The sequence below is a fragment of the Phyllobates terribilis genome, unplaced genomic scaffold, assembly GCF_046119375.1.
Source record: "Phyllobates terribilis strain yellow unplaced genomic scaffold, ASM4611937v1 Scaffold_13__5_contigs__length_258822181, whole genome shotgun sequence".
NCBI lineage: Eukaryota > Metazoa > Chordata > Amphibia > Anura > Dendrobatidae > Phyllobates > Phyllobates terribilis.
Genome location: NW_027362773.1, coordinates 10753493 through 10770332, shown reverse-complemented (window position 1 = coordinate 10770332; position 16840 = coordinate 10753493).

Genomic DNA, 16840 nt, shown 5'->3' with positions numbered 1-16840 from the left:
TGCCGCAAGTCATGGGGCGACCAAATGCATGCCCCATGTCACGGGGGCCCGAAATGCATGCCGCATGTCATGGGGGCCCCAAATGCATGCCGCATGTCACAGGGGCCCCAAATACATGCCGCATGTCATGGGGACCCCACGTGCATGCCGCATGTCAGGGGGGTACCACATGCATGCCACGTGTAATGGGGGCCCCAAATGCATGCCGCATGTCATGGGGGCCCCACTTGAATGCCGCATGTCATGGGGACCCCAAATTCATGCCGCATGTCACGTGGGCCCCAAATACATGCCCAATGTCATGGGGGCCCCAAATGCAGGGGCATGTCATGGGGGGCCCAAATGCATGCCACATGTCATGGGGTCCCCACATGCATGGCGCATGTCATGGGTACTCCAAATGCATGCCGAATGTCATGTGGGCCCCAATTGCATGCCCCAGGTCATAGGGGCCCCACGTGCTTTCCGAATGGCATGGGGGCCCCAAATGCATGCCGCATGTCATGGGGGCCCAAATGCATGCCGCATGTCTTGTGGGCCCCAAATGCATGGGGCATGTCATGGGGGTCCTACGTGCATGCCACAAGACACGGGTACCCAATATGCAAACCGCATATCATGGGGGCCCCACATGCATGCCGCAGATTATGAAGGCCCCAACTGCATGCCCCATGTCATGGGGACCTCACGTGCATGCCACATTTCATGGGGGCCCCAAATACATGCCGCATGTCATGCTGGCCTCACGTGCAAGCCGCATGTCATGGGGGCCACACGTGCATGCAGCAAGTCATTGAGCCCCAAATGCATGCTGCATGTCAATGGGGCCCCACATGAATTCCGCATGTCATAGGGGGCCCCAAATGTATGCCGCATGTCATGATGGCCCCAAATGCATGCCTCATGTCATGGGGGCCAAACATGCATTCAGCATATTATGGGGGCCCCAAATGCACGCTGCATGTCATGGGGGACCCAAATGCATGCCGCATGTCATGGGGGCCCCAAATCCTTGCCGCATGTCATGGGGGCCCCAAATGTATGGCGCATGTCACGGGGGCCGAACATGCATGCCGCGTGTCATGGGGCCCCAAATTCATGCCACATGTCTTGGGGGTCCCACGTGCGTGCCGCATGTCATGGGGGCCCCAAATGCATGCAGTATGTCATGGGGCCCCACATGCCTGCCGCATGTCATGGGGGCCCATGTTCATGCCGCATGTCATGGGGTCTCCAAATGCATGCCGCATGTCATGGTGGCCCCACGTGCATGCCGCATGTCATGGGGGCCCCAAATGCATGCCGCATGTCATGGGGCCCCACGTGCATGCCGCAAGTCATGGGGCGCCCAAATGCATGCCCCATGTCACGGGGGCCCGAAATGCATGCCGCATGTCATGGGGGCCCCAAATGCATGCCGCATGTCACAGGGGCCCCAAATACATGCCGCATGTCATGGGGGCCCCACGTGCATGCCGCATGTCAGGGGGGTCCCACATGCATGCCACGTGTAATGGGGGCCCCAAATGCATGCCGCATGTCATGGGGGCCCCACTTGAATGCCGCATGTCATGGGGACCCCAAATGCATGCCGCATGTCATGTGGGCCCCAAATACATGCCCAATGTCATGGGGGCCCCAAATGCAGGGGCATGTCATGGGGGGCCCAAATGCATGCCACATGTCATGGGGTCCCCACATGCATGGCGCATGTCATGGGTACTCCAAATGCATGCCGAATGTCATGTGGGCCCCAATTGCATGCCCCAGGTCATAGGGGCCCCACGTGCTTCCCGAATGGCATGGGGGCCCCAAATGCATGCCGCATGTCATGGGGGCCCAAATGCATGCCGCATGTCTTGTGGGCCCCAAATGCATGGGGCATGTCATGGGGGTCCTACGTGCATGCCACAAGACACGGGTACCCAATATGCAAACCGCATATCATGGGGGCCCCACATGCATGCCGCAGATTATGAAGGCCCCAACTGCATGCCCCATGTCATGGGGACCTCACGTGCATGCCACATTTCATGGGGGCCCCAAATGCATGCCGCATGTCATGTTGGCCTCACGTGCAAGCCGCATGTCATGGGGGCCACACGTGCATGCAGCAAGTCATTGAGCCCCAAATGCATGCTGCATGTCAATGGGGCCCCACATGAATTCCGCATGTCATGAGGGCTCCACATGCTTGCCGCATGTCATGGGGGCCCCACATGCATTCCCAATGTAATGGGGGCCACAAATGCATGCTGTATGTCATGGGGGCCCCAAATGTATGTCGCATGTCATGTGGGCCCCACATTCATGCCGTGTGTCATGGGGGCCCCAAATAGTTGCCGCATTTCATGTGGGCCCCGCGTGCATGCCGCATGTCTTGGGGGCCCCAAATATGTGCCGCATGTCATGGGGCTCCACATGCATGCCGCATGTCATTGGGGCCCCACATGCATACCGCATGTCACGGGGGCCCCAAATTCATGCAGAATGTCATGGGGGCCCCAAATACGTGCCGCATGTCATGGGGTCCCCACGTGCATGCTGCGTGCCATGGTGGCTCCACATGCATACCGCATGTCATGGGGGCCCCATGTGCATGCCGCATGTCATGGGAGACCCAAATGCATGGCGCATGTCATGGAGGCCAGAAATGTATGTCGCATTTCATGGGGTCCCCAAATGCATTCTGCATGTCATGGGGGCCCAAAATGTATGCCACATGTCATGGGGGCCCCAAATATGTGCCGCATATCATGGGGGCCCGACGTGCATGCCACATGTCATGGGGGCCCCAAATGTATGCCGCATGTCATGGGAGCCCCAAATGCATGCCGCATACCATGTGTACCCCAAATGCATGCTGCATGTCATGGGAGCCCCAAATGCATGTCGATTGTCATGGGGGCCCCTAATGCATGCCGCATGTCATGGGGGCCCCAAATACGTGCTGCATGTCATGGGGGCCCCACGTGCATGCCGCGTGTCATGGGGGCCACAAGTGCATGCCGCATGTCATGGGGGCCCCAAATGTATGCCGCATGTCATGGGGGCCCCAAATATGTGCCGCATATCATGGGGGCCCGACGTGCATGGCGCATGTCATGTGGGCCACAAGTGCATGCAACATGTCATGGGGGCCCCAAATGTATGCCGCATGTCATGGGGGCCCCAAATGCATGACGCATATCATACGGGTCCCACGTGCATGCCGCATGCCATGTGTACTCCAAATGCATGCCGCATGTCATGGGAGCCCCAAATGCATGTCGCTTGTCATGGGGGCCCCTAATGCATGCCGCATGTCATGGGGGCCCCAAATGCATGCCGCATGTCATGGGGGCCCCAAATACGTGCTGCATGTCATGGGGGCCCCACGTGCATGCCGCATGTCAGGGGGCCCAAATTCATGCGACATGTCATGGGGGCCCCACGTGCATGCAGCGTGTCATGGGGGCCACAAGTGCATGACGCATGTCATGGGGGCCCCAAATGTATGGCGCATGTCATGGGGGCCCCAAATGCATTCTGCATGTCATGGGGGCCCCAAATGTATACCACATGTCATGGGGCCCCAAATGCATGCCGCATGTCATGGGAGCCCCAAATGCATGCTGCATGTCATGTGGTCCCCACGTGCATTCCGCATGTCATGGGGGCCCCACGTGCATGCCGCATGTTATGGGGGCTACAAGTGCATGCCGCATGTCATGGGGACCCCAAATGTATGCCGTATGTCATGGGGGCCCCAAATGCATTCTGCATTTCATGGGGGCCCCATATTCATGCCCCATGTCATAGGGGCCCCACGTGCATGCCGCATGCCATGCGTACCCCTGATGCATGCCGCATATCATGGGGTTCCCAAATGCATGTCGCATGTCATGGGGGCCCCTAATTCTTGCCGCATGTCATGGGGGACCAAAATGCATTAAAAATGTAATGGGGGCCCCAAATACGTGCCCCATGTCATAGGGGCCCCACGTGCATGCCGCATGCCATGCGTACCCTGATGCATGCCGCATGTCAGGGGGGCCCCAAATGCATGCCGCATGTCATGGGGTCCCCACGTGCATTTTGCATGCCATGGGGGCTCTATATGCATGCCCCCTGTCATGGGGGCCCTACGTGCATGCCTCATGTGATAGGGGCCTCAAAAGCATGCCGCTTGTCATGGGGGCCCCAAATGTATGTCGCATGTCATGGGGGCCTCAAATGCATGCGTCATGTCATGGGGGCCCCACATGCATGCCGCATGTCATGGGGGCCCCAAATGTATGCCGCATGTCATGGGGGCCCCAAATGCATTCTGCATGTCATGGGGGCTCCAAATGTATGCCGCATGTCATGGGGGACCCAAATGCATGCCGTATGTCATGGGAGCCCCAAATGCATGCTGCATGTCATGTGGGACCCAATTGCATGCCACATGTCATGGGTTCCCCACGTTCATACCGCATGTCATGGGGCCCCACATGCATGTGACATGTCATGGGGGCCCCACATACATGCCGCGTGTCATGGGGGCCACAAGTGCAAGCCGCATGTCATGGGGGCCACAAATGTATGCCGCATGTCATGGGGGCCCCAAATGTATTCTGCATGTCATTGGGGGCACCAAATGCATGCCGCATGTCATGGGGTCCCCACATGCATTCCGCATGTCATGGGGGCTCCAAATACGTGCCGCATGTCATGGGGGCCCTAAGTGCATGCCACAAGTCACGGGTACCCCATATGCAAACCGCATGTCATGGGGGCCCCACATGCATTCCCCATGTCATGTGGGCCCCAAATGCATGCTGCATGTCATGGTGGCCCCACGTGCATGCCGCATGTCATGGGGGTACGAAATGCATGCTGCATGTCATGTGGGCCCCAAATGCATGCCGCATGTCATGGGGGCTCCACATGCATGAAGCATGTCATTGGGGCTCCAAATGCATGCGCATGTCATGGGGGCCCAAAATGCATGATGTATGTCATGGGTGCCCCAAATGCATACATGCCGCATGTCATGGGGGCCCTACGTGCATGCCGCATGTCATGGGGGCCCCAAATGTATGTTGCATGTCATTGTGGGCCCAAAATGCATGCCGCATGTCATGGGGGCCCCAAATGCACGCTGCATGTCATGGGGTCCCAAATGCATGCCACATGTCAAGGGGACCCCAAATGCATGACACATGTCAAGGTGGCCCCACGTGCATTCTGCATGTCATGGGGGCCCCAAATGCATGCCACATGTCAAGGTGGTCCCACGTGCATGCCGCATGTCATGTGGGGGCCCAAATGCGTGCCACATGTCATGGGGGGCCCACGTGCATGCCACATGTCATGAGGGCCCCAAGTGCATGACGAATGTCATGAGAGCCCCAAATACGTGCCGCATATTACGGGGGCCCCAAATGCATTCTGCATGTCATGGGGGCCCCATATGTATGCCGCATGTCATGGGGGCCCCAAATATGTGCCGCATATCATGGGGGCCCGACGTGCATGGCGCATGTCATTGTGGGCCCCAAATGCATGTCGCATATCATACGGGTCCCAAATGCATGCCGCATGTCATGGGAGCCCCAAATGCATGTAGCTTGTCTTGGGGGCCCCAAATGCATGTCGCTTGTCATGGGGGCCCCTAATGCATGCCGCATGTCATGGGGGCCCCAAATGCATGCCGCATGTCATGGGGGCCCCAAATACGTGCTGCATGTCATGGGGGCCCCACGTGCATGCCGCATGTCAGGGGGGGGCAAATTCATGCGACATGTCATGGGGGCCCCATGTGCATGCAGCGTGTCATGGGGGCTACAAGTGCATGACGCATGTCATGGGGGCCCCAAATGTATGGCGCATGTCATGGGGGCACCAAATGCATTCTGCATGTCATGGGGGCCCCAAATGTATACCACATGTCATGGGGCCCCAAATGCATGCCGCATGTCATGGGAGCCCCAAATGCATGCTGCATGTCATGTGGTCCCCACGTGCATTCCGCATGTCATGGGGGCCCCACATGCATGCCGCATGTTATGGGGGCTACAAGTGCATGCCGCATGTCATGGGGGCCCCAAATGTATGCCGTATGTCATGGGGGCCCCAAATGCATTCTGCATTTCATGGGGGCCCCAAATTCATGCCCCATGTCATAGGGGCCCCACGTGCATGCCGCATGCCATGCGTACCCCTGATGCATGCTGCATATCATGGGGTTCCCAAATGCATGTCGCATGTCATGGGGGCCCCTAATGCTTGCCGCATGTCATGGGGGACCGAAATGCATTAAAAATGTAATGGGGGCCCCAAATACGTGCCCCATGTCATAGGGGCCCCACGTGCATGCCGCATGCCATGCGTACCCCTGATGCATGCCGCATGTCAGGGGGGCCCCAAATGCATGCCACATGTCATGGGGTCCCCACATGCATTCTGCATGTCATGGGGGCTCTATATGCATGCCCCCTGTCATGGGGGCCCTACGTGCATGCCTCATGTGATAGGGGCCCCAAAAGCATGCCGCTTGTCATGGGGGCCCCAAATGTATGTCGCATGTCATGGGGGCCTCAAATGCATGCGTCATGTCATGGGGGCCCCACATGCATGCCGCATGTCATGGGGGCCCCAAATGTATGCCGCATGTCATGGGGGCCCCAAATGCATTCTGCATGTCATGGGGGCTCCAAATGTATGCCGCATGTCATGGGGGACCCAAATGCATGCCGTATGTTATGGGAGCCCCAAATGCATGCTGCATGTCATATGGGACCCAATTGCATGCCACATGTCATGGGGTCCCCACGTTCATACCGCATGTCATGGGGCCCCACATGCATGTGACATGTCATGGGGGCCCCACATACATGCCGCGTGTCATGGGGGCCACAAGTGCAAGCCGCATGTCATGGGGGCCCCAAATGTATGCCGCAAGTTATGGGGGCCCCAAATGTATTCTGCATGTCATTGGGGGCACCAAATGCATGCCGCATGTCATGGGGTCCCCACATGCATTCCTCATGTCATGGGGGCTCCAAATACGTGCCGCATGTCATGGGGGCCCTACGTGCATGCCACAAGTCACGGGTACCCATATGCAAACCGCATGTCATGGGGGCCCCACATGCATTCCCCATGTCATGTGGGCCCCAAATGCATGCTGCATGTCATGGTGGCCCCACGTGCATGCCGCATGTCATGGGGGTACGAAATGCATGCTGCATGTCATGTGGGCCCCAAATGCATGCCGCATGTCATGGGGGCTCCACATGCATGAAGCATGTCATTGGGGCTCCAAATGCATGCGCATGTCATGGGGGCCCAAAATGCATGCTGTATGTCATGGGTGCCCCAAATGCATACATGCCGCATGTCATGGGGGCCCTACGTGCATGCCGCATGTCATGGGGGCCCCAAATGCACGCTGCATGTTATGGGGTCCCAAATGCATGCCACATGTCAAGGGGACCCCAAATGCATGACGCATGTCAAGGTGGCCCCACGTGCATGCTGCATGTCATGGGGGCCCCAAATGCATGCCACATGTCAAGGTGGTCCCACGTGCATGCCGCATGTCATGTGGGGGCCCAAATGCGTGCCACATGTCATGGGGGGCCCACGTGCATGCCCCATGTCATGAGGGCCCAAAATGCATGCTGCATGTCATGGGGGCCCCAAATGCATGCTGCATGTCATGGTGGCCCCACGTGCTTGCCGCATGTCATGGGGCCCAAATGCATGCCGCATGACATGGGGGCCCCACTTGCATAAAGCATGTCATGGGGGAACCAAATGCATGCCGCAAGTCATGGGGGCCCAAATGCATGACGCATGTCATGGGAGCCCCACTTGCATACAGCATGTCATAGGGGGCCCCAAATGTATGCCGCATGTCATGATGGCCCCAAATGCATGCCTCATGTCATGGGGGCCAAAAATGCATTCATCATGTTATGGGGGCCCCAAATGCACGCTGCATGTCATGGGGGCCCCAAATGCATGCCGCATGTCATGGGGGCCCCAAATGCATGCCGCATGTCATGGGGGCCCCACATGCCTGCCGCATGTCATGGGGGCCCATGTTCATGCCGCATGTCATGGGGTCCCCAAATGCATTCCGCATGTCATGGTGGCCCAACTTGCATGCCGCATGTCATGGTGGCCCCACGTGCATGCCGCATGTCATGGGGCCCAAATGCATGCCGCATGACATGGGGGCCCCACTTGCATAAAGCATGTCATGGGGGAACCAAATGCATGCCGCAAGTCATGGGGGCCCAAATGCATGACGCATGTCATGGGAGCCCCACTTGCATACAGCATGTCATAGGGGGCCCCAAATGTATGCCGCATGTCATGATGGCCCCAAATGCATGCCTCATGTCATGGGGGCCAAAAATGCATTCATCATGTTATGGGGGCCCCAAATGCACGCTGCATGTCATGGGGGCCCCAAATGCATGCCGCATGTCATGGGGGCCCCAAATGCATGCCGCATGTCATGGGGGCCCCACATGCCTGCCGCATGTCATGGGGGCCCATGTTCATGCCGCATGTCATGGGGTCCCCAAATGCATGCCGCATGTAATGGTGGCCCCACTTGCATGCCGCATGTCATGGGGGCCCCAAATGCATGCCGCATGTCATGGGGGCCCCACGTGCATGTCGCAAGTCGTGGGGGGCCCAAATGCATGCCGCATGTCATGGGGGCCCCACTTGCATACAGCATGTCATGTGGGCCCCAAATGCATGCCACAAGTCATGGGGGGCCCAAATGCATGCCGCATGTCATGGGGGCCCTACTTGCATACAGCATGTCATGGGGGCCCCAAATGCATGCCGCATGTCATGTGGGGGCCCACATGCATGGCGCATGTCATGGGGGCCCCTCATGCATGGCGCATGACATGGGGGCCCCACATGCATGCTGCGTGTCATGGGGGACTCACATACATGCCGCATGTCATGGGGGCCCAAATTCATGCTGCATGTCATGGGGGCCCCAAATGCATGCTGCATGTCTTGGGGTCCCCACGTGCATTCCGCATATCATGGGGGCTTCACATGCATAACGCATTTCATGGGGGTCCCATGTGCATGCCGCATGTCATGGGTGCACCAAATGTATGCCACATGTCATGTGGGCCCCTAATACGTGACTCATGTCATGGGGACCCGACATGCATGCCACAAGTCATGGGGGGCCCAAATGCATGCCGCATGTCATGGGGGCCCCATTTGCATACAGCATGTCATGGGGGAACCAAATGCATGCCGCAAGTCATGGGGGGCCCAAATGCATGCCGCATGTCATGGGGGCCCCACTTGCATACAGCATGTCATAGGGGGCCCCAAATGTATGCCGCATGTCATGATGGCCCCAAATGCATGCCTCATGTCATGGGGGCCAAAAATGCATTCAGCATATTATGGGGGCCCCAAATGCACGCTGCATGTCATGGGGGACCCAAATGCATGCCGCATGTGATGGGGGCCCCAAATCCTTGCCGCATGTCATGGGGGCCCCACATGTATGGCGCATGTCACGGGGGCCGAACATGCATGCCGCGTGTCATGGGGCCCCAAATTCATGCCACATGTCTTGGGGGTCCCACGTGCATGCCGCATGTCATGGGGGCCCCAAATGCATGCAGTATGTCATGAGGCCCCACATGCCTGCCGCATGTCATGGGGGCCCATGTTCATGCCGCATGTCATGGGGTCCCCAAATGCATGCCGCATGTCATGGTGGCCCCACGTGCATGCCGCATGTCATGGGGGCCCCAAATGCATGCCGCATGTCATGGGGGCCCCACGTGCATGCCGCAAGTCATGGGGCGCCCAAATGCATGCCCCATGTCACGGGGGCCCGAAATGCATGCCGCATGTCATGGGGGCCCCAAATGCATGCCGCATGTCACAGGGGCCCCAAATACATGCCGCATGTCATGGGGACCCCACGTGCATGCCGCATGTCAGGGGGGTCCCACATGCATGCCACGTGTAATGGGGGCCACAAATGCATGCCGCATGTCATGGGGGCCCCACTTGAATGCCGCATGTCATGGGGACCCCAAATGCATGCCGCATGTCATGTGGGCCCCAAATACATGCCAATGTCATGGGGGCCCCAAATGCAGGGGCATGTCATGGGGGGCCCAAATGCATGCCACATGTCATGGGGTCCCCACATGCATGGCGCATGTCATGGGTACTCCAAATGCATGCCGAATTTCATGTGGGCCCCAATTGCATGCCCCAGGTCATAGGGGCCCCACGTGCTTTCCGAATGGCATGGGGGCCCCAAATGCATGCCGCATGTCATGGGGGCCCAAATGCATGCCGCATGTCTTGTGGGCCCCAAATGCATGGGGCATGTCATGGGGGTCCTACGTGCATGCCACAAGACACGGGTACCCAATATGCAAACCGCATATCATGGGGGCCCCACATGCATGCCGCAGATTATGAAGGCCCCAACTGCATGCCCCATGTCATGGGGACCTCACGTGCATGCCACATTTCATGGGGGCCCCAAATGCATGCCGCATGTCATGTTGGCCTCACGTGCAAGCCGCATGTCATGGGGGCCACACGTGCATGCAGCAAGTCATTGAGCCCCAAATGCATGCTGCATGTCAATGGGGCCCCACATGAATTCCGCATGTCATGAGGGCTCCACATGCTTGCCGCATGTCATGGGGGCCCCACATGCATTCCCAATGTAATGGGGGCCACAAATGCATGCTGTATGTCATGGGGGCCCCAAATGTATGTCGCATGTCATGTGGGCCCCACATTCATGCCGTGTGTCATGGGGGCCCCAAATAGTTGCCGCATTTCATGTGGGCCCCGCGTGCATGCCGCATGTCTTGGGGGCCCCAAATACGTGCCGCATGTCATGGGGCTCCACATGCATGCCGCATGTCATTGGGGCCCCACATGCATACCGCATGTCACGGGGGCCCCAAATTCATGCAGAATGTCATGGGGGCCCCAAATACGTGCCGCATGTCATGGGGTCCCCACGTGCATGCTGCGTGTCATGGTGGCTCCACATGCATACCGCATGTCATGGGGGCCCCATGTGCATGCCGCATTTCATGGGGTCCCCAAATGCATTCTGCATGTCATGGGGGCCCAAAATGTATGCCACATGTCATGGGGGCCCCAAATATGTGCCGCATATCATGGGGGCCCGACGTGCATGCCACATTTCATGGGGGCCCCAAATGTATGCCGCATGTCATGGGAGCCCCAAATGCATGCCGCATACCATGTGTACCCCAAATGCATGCCGCATGTCATGGGAGCCCCAAATGCATGTCGATTGTCATGGGGGCCCCTAATGCATGCCGCATGTCATGGGGGCCCCAAATACGTGCTGCATGTCATGGGGGCCCCACGTGCATGCCGCGTGTCATGGGGGCCACAAGTGCATGCCGCATGTCATGGGGGCCCCAAATATATGCCGCATGTCATGGGGGCCCCAAATATGTGCAGCATATCATGGGGGCCAGACGTGCATGGCGCATGTCATGTGGGCCACAAGTGCATGCCACATGTCATGGGGGCCCCAAATGTATGCCGCATGTCATGGGGGCCCCAAATGCATGTCGCATATCATACGGGTCCCACGTGCATGCCGCATGCCATGTGTACCCCAAATGCATGCCGCATGTCATGGGAGCCCCAAATGCATGCTGCATGTCATGTGGTCCCCACGTGCATTCCGACATGTCATGGGGGCCCCACGTGCATGCAGCGTGTCATGGGGGCCACAAGTGCATGACGCATGTCATGGGGGCCCCAAATGTATGGCGCATGTCATGGGGGCCCCAAATGCATTCTGCATGTCATGGGGGCCCCAAATGTATACCACATGTCATGGGGCCCCAAATGCATGCCGCATGTCATGGGAGCCCCAAATGCATGCTGCATGTCATGTGGTCCCCACGTGCATTCCGCATGTCATGGGGGCCCCACGTGCATGCCGCATGTCATGGGGGCCCCAAATGTATGCCGTATGTCATGGGGGCCCCAAATGCATTCTGCATTTCATGGGGGCCCCAAATTCATGCCCCATGTCATAGGGGCCCCACGTGCATGCCGCATGCCATGCGTACCCCTGATGCATGCCGCATATCATGGGGTTCCCAAATGCATGTCGCATGACATGGGGGCCCCTAATGCTTGCCGCATGTCATGGGGGACCAAAATGCATTAAAAATGTAATGGGGGCCCCAAATACGTGCCCCATGTCATAGGGGCCCCACGTGCATGCCACATGCCATGCGTACCCTGATGCATGCCGCATGTCAGGGGGGCCCCAAATGCATGCCGCATGTCATGGGGTCCCCACGTGCATTCTGCATGTCATGGGGGCTCTATATGCATGCCCCCTGTCATGGGGGCCCTACGTGCATGCCTCATGTGATAGGGGCCTCAAAAGCATGCCGCTTGTCATGGGGGCCCCAAATGTATGTCGCATGTCATGGGGGCCTCAAATGCATGCGTCATGTCATGGGGGCCCCACATGCATTCTGCATGTCATGGGGGCTCCAAATGTATGCCGCATGTCATGGGGGACCCAAATGCATGCCGTATGTCATGGGAGCCCCAAATGCATGCTGCATGTCATGTGGGACCCAATTGCATGCCACATGTCATGGGTTCCCCACGTTCATACCGCATGTCATGGGGCCCCACATGCATGTGACATGTCATGGGGGCCCCACATACATGCCGCGTGTCATGGGGGCCACAAGTGCAAGCCGCATGTCATGGGGGCCACAAATGTATGCCGCATGTCATGGGGGCCCCAAATGTATTCTGCATGTCATTGGGGGCACCAAATGCATGCCGCATGTCATGGGGTCCCCACATGCATTCCGCATGTCATGGGGGCTCCAAATACGTGCCGCATGTCATGGGGGCCCTAAGTGCATGCCACAAGTCACGGGTACCCCATATGCAAACCGCATGTCATGGGGGCCCCACATGCATTCCCCATGTCATGTGGGCCCCAAATGCATGCTGCATGTCATGGTGGCCCCACGTGCATGCCGCATGTCATGGGGGTACGAAATGCATGCTGCATGTCATGTGGGCCCCAAATGCATGCCGCATGTCATGGGGGCTCCACATGCATGAAGCATGTCATTGGGGCTCCAAATGCATGCGCATGTCATGGGGGCCCAAAATGCATGCTGTATGTCATGGGTGCCCCAAATGCATACATGCGGCATGTCATGGGGGCCCTACGTGCATGCCGCATGTCATGGGGGCCCCTAATGCTTGCCGCATGTCATGGGGGACAAAAATGCATTAAAAATGTAATGGGGGCCCCAAATACGTGCCCCATGTCATAGGGGCCCCACGTGCATGCCGCATGCCATGCGTACCCTGATGCATGCCGCATGTCAGGGGGGCCCCAAATGCATGCCGCATGTCATGGGGTCCCCACGTGCATTCTGCATGTCATGGGGGCTCTATATGCATGCCCCCTGTCATGGGGGCCCTACGTGCATGCCTCATGTGATAGGGGCCTCAAAAGCATGCCGCTTGTCATGGGGGCCCCAAATGTATGTCGCATGTCATGGGGGCCTCAAATGCATGCGTCATGTCATGGGGGCCCCACATGCATGCCGCATGTCATGGGGGCCCAAAATGTATGACGCATGTCATGGGGGCCCCAAATGCATTCTGCATGTCATGGGGGCTCCAAATGTATGCCGCATGTCTTGGGGGCCCCACTTGCATACAGCATGTCATGGGGGAACCAAATGCATGCCGCAAGTCATGGGGGGCCCAAATGCATGCCGCATGTCATGGGGGCCCCACTTGCATACAGCATGTCATAGGGGGCCCCAAATGTATGACGCATGTCATGGTGGCCCCACGTGCATGCCACATGTCATGGGGGCCCAAATGCATTCCGCATGTCATGGGGGCCCCACTTGCATACAGCATGTCATGGGGGAACCAAATGCATGCCGCAAGTCATGGGGGGGCCCAAATGCATGCCGTATGTCATGGGGGCCCCACTTGCATACAGCATGTCATAGGGGGCCCCAAATGTATGCCGCATGTCATGATGGCCCCAAATGCATGTCTCATGTCATGGGGGCCAAAAATGCATTCAGCATGTTATGGGGGCCCCAAAAGCACGCTGCATGTCATGGGGGACCCAAATGCATGCCACATGTATTGGGGGCCCCACGTGCATGCCGCATGTCATGGGGGCCCCAAATGCATGCCGCATGTCATGGTGGCCCCACGTGCATGCCACATGTCATGGGGGGCCCAAATGCATGCCGCATGTCATGGGGGCCCCACTTGCATACAGCATGTCATGGGGGAACCAAATGCATGCCGCAAGTCATGGGGGGGCCCAAATGCATGCCGTATGTCATGGGGGCCCCACTTGCATACAGCATGTCATAGGGGGCCCCAAATGTATGCCGCATGTCATGATGGCCCCAAATGCATGCCTCATGTCATGGGGGCCAAAAATGCATTCAGCATGTTATGGGGGCCCCAAATGCACGCTGCATGTCATGGGGACCCAAATGCATGCCGCATGTCATGGGGGCCCCAAATGCTTGCCGCATGTCATGGGGGCCCCACATGTATGGCGCATGTCACGGGGGCCGAACATGCATGCCGCGTGTCATGGGGCCCCAAATTCATGCCACATGTCTTGGGGGTCCCACGTGCATGCCGCATGTAATGGGGGCCCCAAATGCATGCCGTATGTCATGGGGCCCCACATGCCTGCCGCATGTCATGGGGGCCCATGTTCATGCCGCATGTCATGGGGTCCCCAAATGCATGCCGCATGTCATGGTGGCCCCACGTGCATGCCGCATGTCATGGGGGCCCCAAATGCATGCCCCATGTCATGGGGGCCCCACGTGCATGCCGCAAGTCATGTGGGCCCCAAATGCATGCCACATGTCATGGGGGCCCCAAATGCATGCCGCATGTCACAGGGGCCCCAAATACATGCCGCATGTCAAAAGGGCCCCACGTGCATGTGGCATGTCATGGAGGCCCCAATTATGTGCCGCATGTCATGGGGGCCCCACTTGCATGCAGCATGTCATGGGTGTCCCAAATACATGTTGCATGTCATGGGGGCCATAAAATGCATGACGCATGTCATGGGGACCCCACGTGCATGCTGCATGTCATGGGGGCCCCACATGCATGCCGCATGTCATGGGGATCACAAATGCATGTCGCATGTCATGGGGGCCCCAAATGCATGCCACATGTCAAGGGGGCCCCACGTGCTTGCCATATGTCATTGGTGTCCAATTGCATGCCGCAAGTCATGGGGGCCCCAATTAAGTGCCCCATGTCATGAGGGCCCAAAATGCATGCTGCATGTCATGGGGGCCCCAAATGCATGCCGCAAGTCAAGGGGGCCCCACGTGCATGCCGCATGTCATGGGGGCCCCAATTACGTGCAGCATGTCATGGCACATGCATGAGGCATGTCATTGGGGTCCCAAATGCATGACGCAAGTCATGGGGACCCCAAATAAGTACCGCATGTCAAGAGTGCCCCACATGCATGCCGCATGTCATGGGGTACCCAAATGCATGTCGCATGTCATGAGGGCCCCAAATAACTGCCGCATGTCATGGGGGCCCCAAAAGCATGCCGCATGTCATGGGGGCCCCAAATCCATGCCAAATGTCATGGGTGCCCACATGCATGATGCATGTCATGAGGGCCCCACATGCATGCCCATGTCATGGGGACCCGAGATGCATGTCGCATGTCATGGAGGCCCCACATGCATGGCGCATGTCATGGGGTTTTCACGTGAATGCCACATTTCGTGGTTACCCCATGTGCATGTCGCATGTCATGGGTACCCCAAATGCCTGTCGCATGTCATGGGGGCCCCAAATGTATGCCGCATGTCATGGGGCCCCAAATGCATGCCACATGTCATGGGGGCCTCACATGCATGCCACATGTCAAGGGGGCCCCAAGTGCAAGACGCATGTCATGGGGGCCCCAAATGCATGCCGCATATCATGGGGGCCCCAATTATGTGCCGCATGTCATGGGGGCCCAACATGCATGCTGCATGTCATGCGGGTCCCAAATGCATGCCGCATTTCATGGGGGCCCCAAGTGCATGCCACAAGTCAGGGGGGCCCAAATGCATGCCGCATGTCTTGGGGGCCCCACATGCAAGCCACATGTCTATAGGGCCCCAAGTGCATGCAGCATGCCATTGAGCCCCAAATGCATGCTGCATGTCATGGGGCCCCAAATGCATGCCGCATGTCACGGGTGCCCCAAATGCATGCCGCGTGTCATGGGGACCCCAAATGCATGCCGCATGTCATGGGGGCCCCACATGCATGGCGCATGTCATGGGGGCCCCACATGCAAGCCACATGTCAAGGGGGCCCCAAGTGCATGCAGCATGCCATTGAGCCCCAAATGCATGCTGCATGTCATGGGGGCCCCAAATGCATGCCGCATGTCAAGGTGGCCCCACGTGCATGCCGCATGTCATGTGGGGGCCCAAATGCGTGCCACATGTCATGGGGGGCCCACGTGCATGCCACATGTCATGAGGGTCCCAAGTGCATGACGCATGTCATGAGAGCCATAAATACGTGCCGCATATCACAGGGGCCCCAAATGCATGTCGCATGTCAAGGGGGCCCCACATGCATGCCGCATGTCATGGGGGCCCCACATTCATGCCGCATGTCATCGTGGCCCCAAATGCATGCATATGTCATGGGGGTCCCAAATGCATGCCGCATGCCATGGGGTCCCCAAATGCAAGCCGCATGTCATAGGGGCCCCAAA